We start from the raw sequence: 8,293 nt of genomic DNA on the forward strand, positions 1-8,293 counted from the left end.
TTATCTTCAAGTTCCTAGTTACCAAACTTCGCACTAATTTTTGAATGTTCTCGATTCCAGAGCAGTCATTGTTTATTTGCAGGAAGTTATAGGAAAGATAAAGTTGCTGGTAATGATGATTGTAAGTCCATGCCAGTTGGCGTAATTTGGACATAGTTTTATTTTGACATCTTATGGTTTTAGGTGAAACTGGATTAAATTGGTTGTAGTTGGAAATGAGATGCAAAACGAGAAAAAACAAAATTTGTACATGGAATGAATGATACATGGTTTTGTAAAATGAATGATAAATTTTGAAACAAATTTATCTATGCCAAGCTGATGAAGTTATTCCCTAAAATTGTTCGAAACCTCTGTGACCAGGACGTGCTTGCAGAAGATATGAATCTTCATTGGTTCCGCTAAGGGTTAAACCCCAAGGGAAGGTGAGCAGTTCAGATATCACTTGCTAGAAAACTCATAAGGTTTGTTTAAACTGTTTGTAACTGGATATGCATGTACAAGTCACAAGTATGTCTACAATTATTGGTCTTAGTCTCAGTTTGGAATAACACTGTATGTCTACAAGTATTGCTCCATTTATCAACTTTCTGCAACCTCTATCTGTATAACTTTGTTTAAAATCCTGAGAAATGTTGAAACCCACATCCAGAATATAAGCAGAACTAGTGGTGCAATGGTAGCACGTCCGACTTCACGTCGGAAGATGCGTGTTCGAATCACGTCTAGTTCATATTTACATATTTAAACGACTGTTCAATTTCTATCTAATTTCATAGTCTCGTTCCTTATAAGTTCAATATCGAAAATTTGATCTTTATTCTTATCCAAGGCAATCTTTGATCTTTATTCTTATCCAAGGAAATCTTTAGTTCGTTGTAGGTTAAAAATGCATCTTTGAGTGAGTGTTTATTTTCTGATGTTATAATTTTTTAAATTTCTGATTTATTTATGGGGACTCGGGCTTCAATCACAAGTGATTGTGATCAAATATGTCTTACAAGTGTCTTAGAGAGTTAATCAAATTCCAAACATATCATAGAAAATAGATTGAGTGCATCTGAAAATATTCGACAAGATGGTGTGCATAACGGGTAAAACCTATGTTCAACTCTTAGGAGATATTCTCTAGTTGACTCGGTACTTGCTACTGGAAATGACTTTGGATTTTGGATTTCGGATTTCGGTGTGTATAACGGGTATGTGTACCAACCCAATTCGTGAACTCAGACCACCAAGGTATGCGTATAGGGAACGTGTACCTCAAGGAAGCTTCTGGGTATGCATACCACTGATCTGAAACCAATATGCGTACTGGGTATGCGTACCACAAAAGGCCAATTCACGAACAAATTTGTGAACATAGGAATTTCTATGAACTGAACTCGTGTAAATCTGTGACTGAAGATCTACATTGTAATTCTAAATCCTCCCATGAGAATTAAGATCTACTTCATGATCTTCGTCAATTTTGATTTAATGTGGCGTCTCGTTAGTAGTAAGTTCATTAGTTTGATGTCAAGTCAATAATATATCCTCTGTCGAATGTTCAATCTCCAGTGTCATAATCTCGATCAGTTTATTCTCGAAACTCGAATTTTCGATCAACCCATTCTCGGAACTCAGAATGTTGAACAATCTACCAAGATAATCCTCAGTTTGCTGCATGTTAAAATTACAATCTTCAAACGAGCGTTCAATCGATATAATATTTAGTTCGTTGTAAGTCAAAATTACTATCTTCATACGAGTGTTCAATCTAATGTCAATCTCTGTTCGTTATAATTCATTTTCAGAAGATCGATTTTTGTTCGTCAAATTTCACAAGTACAAAATCTGAACTTCTAATTAGAATTCAAATTGACTCCCTGATCACATTCTTCGGAATTTTTACCAAGTCAAATGTCGATAATTGTATCAACAGCAAAAAATTTGGTTTAGAAGGAAAAAACATTTACTAAGTTGAGGAAGAGGATTTTCCGGGACAATCTTCAGCTCATTTACTAAGTTGAGGAAGAGGAAATTTTTTTTTACTAAGTTGAGAAAAAAACCTCTTCTACTGAGTTGAAATCTTCACCTGGTTCTAAACCTACAGATGTTTGTCAGATTACCCTTAATGACCTCTTCCACCAAGTATAGAATCTTCACTGGAGATATAAACTGACAAGTGTTTTTCATATTATCCTTAATGACCTCCTCTACTAAATCAGAATCCTAAATCTACCGATATTGTTCATATTATCCTTACTGACCTCTTCGACTAAGTCGGAATCTTCATTGAAGCTCTAAATCTACTAATATATGTTATATTATCCTAAATAATCTCTTCTTCCACTAACTCAGAATCTTCATCAGAATCATAAACCTACCAATATTGTTCATATAATCTTCAATGTCATCTCCTACTATGTCGGAATATACACCTGAGCACTAAACCTACCAATGTTTGTCAGATTTCTTATTGACCTCTTCCACTTATAAGTCTGAATCTTTAACGAAACCCTTAATCTATCGTCATTAAGTTTTGAAATTTTGTTTAATCGATAGAGAGTAACCGTTTTGATTTCATTTTGATTCTTTTGATTCATTCTTATATATTTTTCAGATTTATATAGTCAGAAGGTCGATAACAATATCTAAATTTGTTCTGATTTATATGTAGGGGTATGATTCGTGTCATGGTTATAATGACATAATCTTGACATGGTGGCACCTTTTTCTCAAAAACATCTAAACGACGATTAATTTGAATCTAATATTTTGGTGACATGTGTCTCCTATAAAACTCTACATTGCTACCAAAAATGAGAGTATTTCGAAATACGAAACTTTGGATTTTGGTCTTACGAAGGTTCAAAAGAAACACAATTGTGTTCTAAAGAAACACACTTGTCTCAATCCGTAGGAGAATCCAAAACCAATTGTCTACCGTTGATAAATCTCCACAATCCGTATGAGGAGGAATCCAACGTCCAAAGTTTTTTATACAAAAACCTAAACTTTTTTTCTCCTCTCACTTTCCTCTTCATCTGCTTTCCTTTCTCTTTCTCGGTCTGTTCTCTCCTCTCTAACTCCGCCTTAACCAAAACCCTCATAACAAATCCGTGTTCATAACCCTAAATATCTTTGAATCCTTGCTAATCTGTGAATCAAAAACCAATCCGAAATCGAAAAAAGCCTCTAATTGAAACATTCATAACCCCAAAAATTTGATATTGTCCCTGAAATTACAAAAAAAACTTTTTCTGTGATAATAGTTGTTCTTCGATCTATTAGACAACGATTGAGGTATAATCCCGAGCTTAATTTGTTGTTATTTTTGATGATCTTGTTTGATTTTGGTCTAAAATGGTTTGTTCCTTACTTTTTCTCAGGCGAAAGAAGAATTAATGAACAAGAAGAAGACTATTGGAGCTTCAAAAATGTATAGTTTCATGAACCCTAACGCTGTCTATATTCTTTGTTACAATAGATGTTCAATTTTTGTTTGTATTTGTTTTTTTCATCTCGATATTAAACTAGGGTTTTTCAATTTGGGGATTTTCTTACTCTGTTAGTGAAGATGATCATTGGCTTCCTAGATTTAAGTAAATACCGGTCTGATATATCTATTCAAACTTATAGAATTTCTGTTTGTCTTTGAATAACCAATTTCATATGGTTTTGACGTTGTTTCTTGTTGATTTTTCCAGATAATTGATGAAATGCATACAGATGGAAGATCAAACCGGTAAGAGATTGAAGGATGCTTTCGTTGCAAAAGGCGTGCTTATTGTGAAGGAGAAAGTTAGGGTTTATGTTCAGAGTATGGAGAAAGGAGGGATGTAGAAGGAAGAATTGGAAGTTAAAAAGAAGAATGTGGTGAAGTGAAGAGTATGGCAACTGCTGTGAAGAAGGATGTTGTTGTTGATATTGCTGCTGCGGTCGGGTCGGCTAGTGAGAAGAAGAAGGAATGGAAGAAGGGGTTTAAGAAGATTATTTTGAAAGAGAAGTATAATTGTAGGGCAAAGAATTTGGTTGAGATTTTGATGGATGAGAATAGATGGAAGGGTTTTACTCAGAGTAATGCTAAGATAAGTAAGGAAGTTGGTGGGGAGTTTAGTTTGTTTGATGGATCTATTACTGGGACTAATTTGGAACTTGAAGATGGGAAATTGATTGCTCAGAAATGGAGGTTTGGGAATCGGGCTGATGGGATTTACTCTGCGGTAATATATCGCGTTACTTTGAGTTTGTTTTTTGTTATTGAATTGGATTGATTATGGATTTTTGGATATTGATTATTTGTTTGTTGCAGGTGAGGGTTCATTTGATGAGCCTGAATATGGAGTTACTGTGATCAATTTGGTGCATACTGAAGTTCCCGAGGAAGACAGGATTTCTCTGGTTTATTCTTGTGAACTTAGTTATAGCATCATCAACTCTGATGCTGGCTCTAGGTACAGAACATCTCTTAACATATTAGGGTAGAAGAAACGATACTTGCATTCATATACAAGTCTAAAATTGTCCCTTTTATTACCACTAAACCTTGTCAGCAGTAGCTGCATGTACAACTGCTAGTTTATGAACAACCTTCACTTAAACTATTGTGTCCATTCCACCCTCTTGAAGGGTTTCAAACAATGCTAATTGCTCTGCTTGTAGTTTAGGTTGTCCTCAGTTCATTCTTACGTCTTTTATGTTCTACGCGATTTGTAGTTTCTTTACCCGTGTCACTAGTTCTGAACAGTTTGGGTGTTGGTTACGCAGATTTTGCCAGGAAACGAGCTAAACAAAGACTTGTGCAACGAAAACATCTGATGAGAAGTGAGTATTTCTTCGTTCTGTATGCACTTGATAGGCTTGTGCTCTATTTTTCTCAACCATATGCCTTAATATCGGTAGTTCTTGTCTATAATCGTGACAACTTAAATACAACTTTTTGTTTGCTGTTAAATTTTTTGGTGTTTCCCTCCAGGTACTTAAAAGGTAACTGATAGAATATGGTGAAACATTGAAGGTATACAACAATACTCTCTCTGACTTTAGATATTAATGTTTTTGGGATTCTTCTCTACTATGATCATGTTGATGTATATTTGTCAAAGAGAATTTGAGTGAATTAAAGTTGATTGTATTTCTTTTTTCTCTGTGCAGATGATTTTTGAAGGGGTTTATGCCTTGCACCCAGATATTGGTAAATCACACTTCTGGATAGCAGCAGCAATACCTGCCAACAACAATTTAGTTCTAGATGTTGAAAGTCCTATTGTAGCAGAAATCCAAGTCTTGTTGGTGTTTGAGAGAATATATTGCAAATGAATGGGTAACTTTGGCCCGTCTCCTGGAGTTTATGGAGTTTGAGCAGGAATGAAAACTTGACTAACTACTTTTGTGGAGTGGAAACATATCTTGCTTTTATTTTGAGGATCAGACACTTTTTTGTGTTGTGAAAGCTTCTTGAGTCGCTACTTTCTCATATGAAATCTGTAATTTGTGGAATTTTGCACAACTATTTTTATGTAACTGACTGTGCTCCTTGTATATAATGATCATGATTTACTAATATATAATTATATATTTCCAGTGTTCATTCCTTTTACCCTTATGATTTCAATAGATGAATTGTAGATTAAAGAGTAGTTTTATGGGTACTGGTAACTATCAGGCCCTTTCAGTTCCGGGACCGGAAACTTTCAGGTCAGATTACCGGAAATGGTCAGGTCCGGTGATCATAAAAGTGCCGGTTGTTACATATCAGACCGACACATGTCATTTGTTTAGTGGTCATTTTAATAGTAATAGAAAGAGTTAGCAATGTTTATAACATAATGTTTACATTACAAAGTAAATATGAAGTGTAAAATGTCAATAGTTAGGATAAATATTGTAATGAAATGAAGGTGTTGGCCTATTTAGTTTCCCTAATGGATTAAAAGAGTTAGGCACAATTCTCACACATTATATAACTGCATTCCAGCAACTATTTATTTTAGTTAGGGAAATTAGCTTGTATTTTTTTGTAATGCTTTTTTGCTATGAGCAAATCCTTGATTTGGTGTAGTGTCACAACCAGAGCAATACTATTAAAACCATTCATTTCAAAATTACCCAATATCCTCATAAAATACCAACCATCTATCAAAATCAATCAAACCTTAAAATAGGCACTTTGTTTGCCTTTCAAAAAAAAAGAAAAAGAACCTAAGCGAAAGTTTGGAAAAGACAGAGAAACATTCAAGGAAAGTGTCCAACAGGGGTCTGCTCTTCTTGGAGATAGCCTCCCTTGCATCCTCGAGAGCCGCTCTCTTCAAAGTCAACGTCTTGGACAATTCTTCGACTTTTGCCTCTTGCTGTGCGATTTCATCTGCAGAAAGACTTTCGACTAGTACGGTTTTAAATTTCTGGATTTCAGCAAAGCCCTTAACGAACCACGAAGCGTTGAACTCATTTTCTACGCACATATCACGATGATACTTCCAACTGACGATGACATCCTCAGAAACGGTATGGCCGGTCACTTCGCACATATCTGCGATGGAAGACAGAGCTTCCTCCACATGTTTGACCAGCGCAAATCAACTGGTGATCTTCCTGGTTGTGGCGATATGTCCATACCTTTCCCAGATTTTGGTGTACAACACCTCATAATTAGCCAGCACGCTGAATCCAATGACCAGCACATGACCTGGATAAGGAACCAAGTACGGGGGATCGAAAGTGGCGCCTGCAACCAGACCCACAACCGGCAAGGGGTTCTCTTCCACACTTTCGTTGACAGTCGTTAGAGCATTCTCCGTTGTTCGAGCCGCATCCATGCCTTTTGTCTGATCAACCTCCATCTCCGAAGCACCAATAGAAGTCGCTGCAGCTAAAGGAAAATCTTCACAAGCCTCTATCTTAGAATCGTCTCCAGAATCAGATCCTTCCTCGGATCCTTCCTGTAATCTTGAGTTAGACGTTTTCGAAAAGAAGAAAGAAAAAAAACATGTGCAAGACTCACCGATCCGCTTCCCGAAGAAGATTCAGTGCTGCTGCCAGAAGAGCTACCTTCGTCTTCTGAACTCTTCTCTTTCTCTGACTCTTCCCTAGAGGTCTCAACACTGCCGGCCTTTATCGGAAGAGGTGTTATTTCCTGACGACGAGCAAGCGCAGTAAAGGCGTTCACACAACCGAAACCCTGGTAGGAACAAGATGCAAAAGTTCAGAAACAAAATGAAGATTTACACGTTTTAGTTGAGCCAGGGGAGACACCTACCTGAATATTGGAGGAATTGAAAGACACGTGGGTCGCCGAGTCTGTCAAAACCGATCGAAATCCACCAGCGCGATTCTTCGACCTTCGCTCCTTCACTCCTTCACCTGGGGACTTTCCCCGTTACCAGGCGACTTTCGCTTAGTTGCAGAAGGATCCCTCAACATTGGATGCTTTGTCAAAACCTCAGGGGAGGGTCTACAACGGGAGTTCGCCACCATGTGATTCACAAAGCCGCGGATAGTAAGGAACTCATCTTGCCAGAACTCATTATACTTGAAGGTCGTCGAAGAAACTCTTTCCAAGGGCAGGAAGGGTAGGCGCGTACCCGGTTCAAGAACGCTGGCATTGAAGACGACCGGCAACGGATTCTCTGAAGCAACTGGCTGACGAGCAAAGGGGATCCCTTGGTCGAAACCCATGTGACGAGAATCACGATCGATATTATAAGAAGCTACTTGGAAAGATCCCCTAAAGAAAGACGGCATACAACCAGGCATGCAACTCCGCATAAACAAGTTTTCACCAACACTCAGGTTACCTTCGGAAAGCAAAGCCATATTCGGAGCAGAAGCAAAGATGTTAACCTGAACTACAGACATATGCACTGGGGCCCACGGGCGAAAATCGACTTCATGCAACTTATCAAGGAACCTAACCAAGCTCAAAACGGCTCTTGGACGCCTGTTCACCCATCAGACTATTCTGGAGCCACCCCAGCTCGCGGGAAGTGAAGGCAACGCTTCAGAGAGTACTTCTCAAAATGCTCCCACAACCACGCTTGAAGGAAAGAAACATGGACATACGAGTCCACTTTCATATAACCGTTTGAAACACGCATATCTGCAACCAGGTGATCCAGATGTGTATACAGAGAACCAAGGAACAAGCTACCAATGGGGAGAACTACGCCTTTCGCTAACTTTATGGCAATCATCAGAAGCTCTTGTCTTATCTCTTTATTGCTGGAACCGTCATCGAAAACATCCCTGGACAACCAGAGAGACAAGAATGCCGCAACATGAAGTGTACTATTCTTTTGACTCGAGTCCAGCT

General features: G+C 37.8%; 1 non-coding gene and 1 pseudogene across 1 annotated transcript; both read left to right on the forward strand.

The window, feature by feature from the left end:
* Window positions 1-662: 662 nt before the first annotated feature.
* TRNASTOP-UCA lies at window positions 663-733 on the forward strand. The gene has a single exon. It is a non-coding gene; the product is annotated as a tRNA-Sec (tRNA).
* Window positions 734-3,714: 2,981 nt separating this feature from the next.
* Window positions 3,715-5,797, forward strand: LOC113325282 (annotated as a pseudogene).
* Window positions 5,798-8,293: the final 2,496 nt, after the last annotated feature.

Source organism: Papaver somniferum, chromosome 11, assembly GCF_003573695.1.
Source record: "Papaver somniferum cultivar HN1 chromosome 11, ASM357369v1, whole genome shotgun sequence".
NCBI lineage: Eukaryota > Viridiplantae > Streptophyta > Magnoliopsida > Ranunculales > Papaveraceae > Papaver > Papaver somniferum.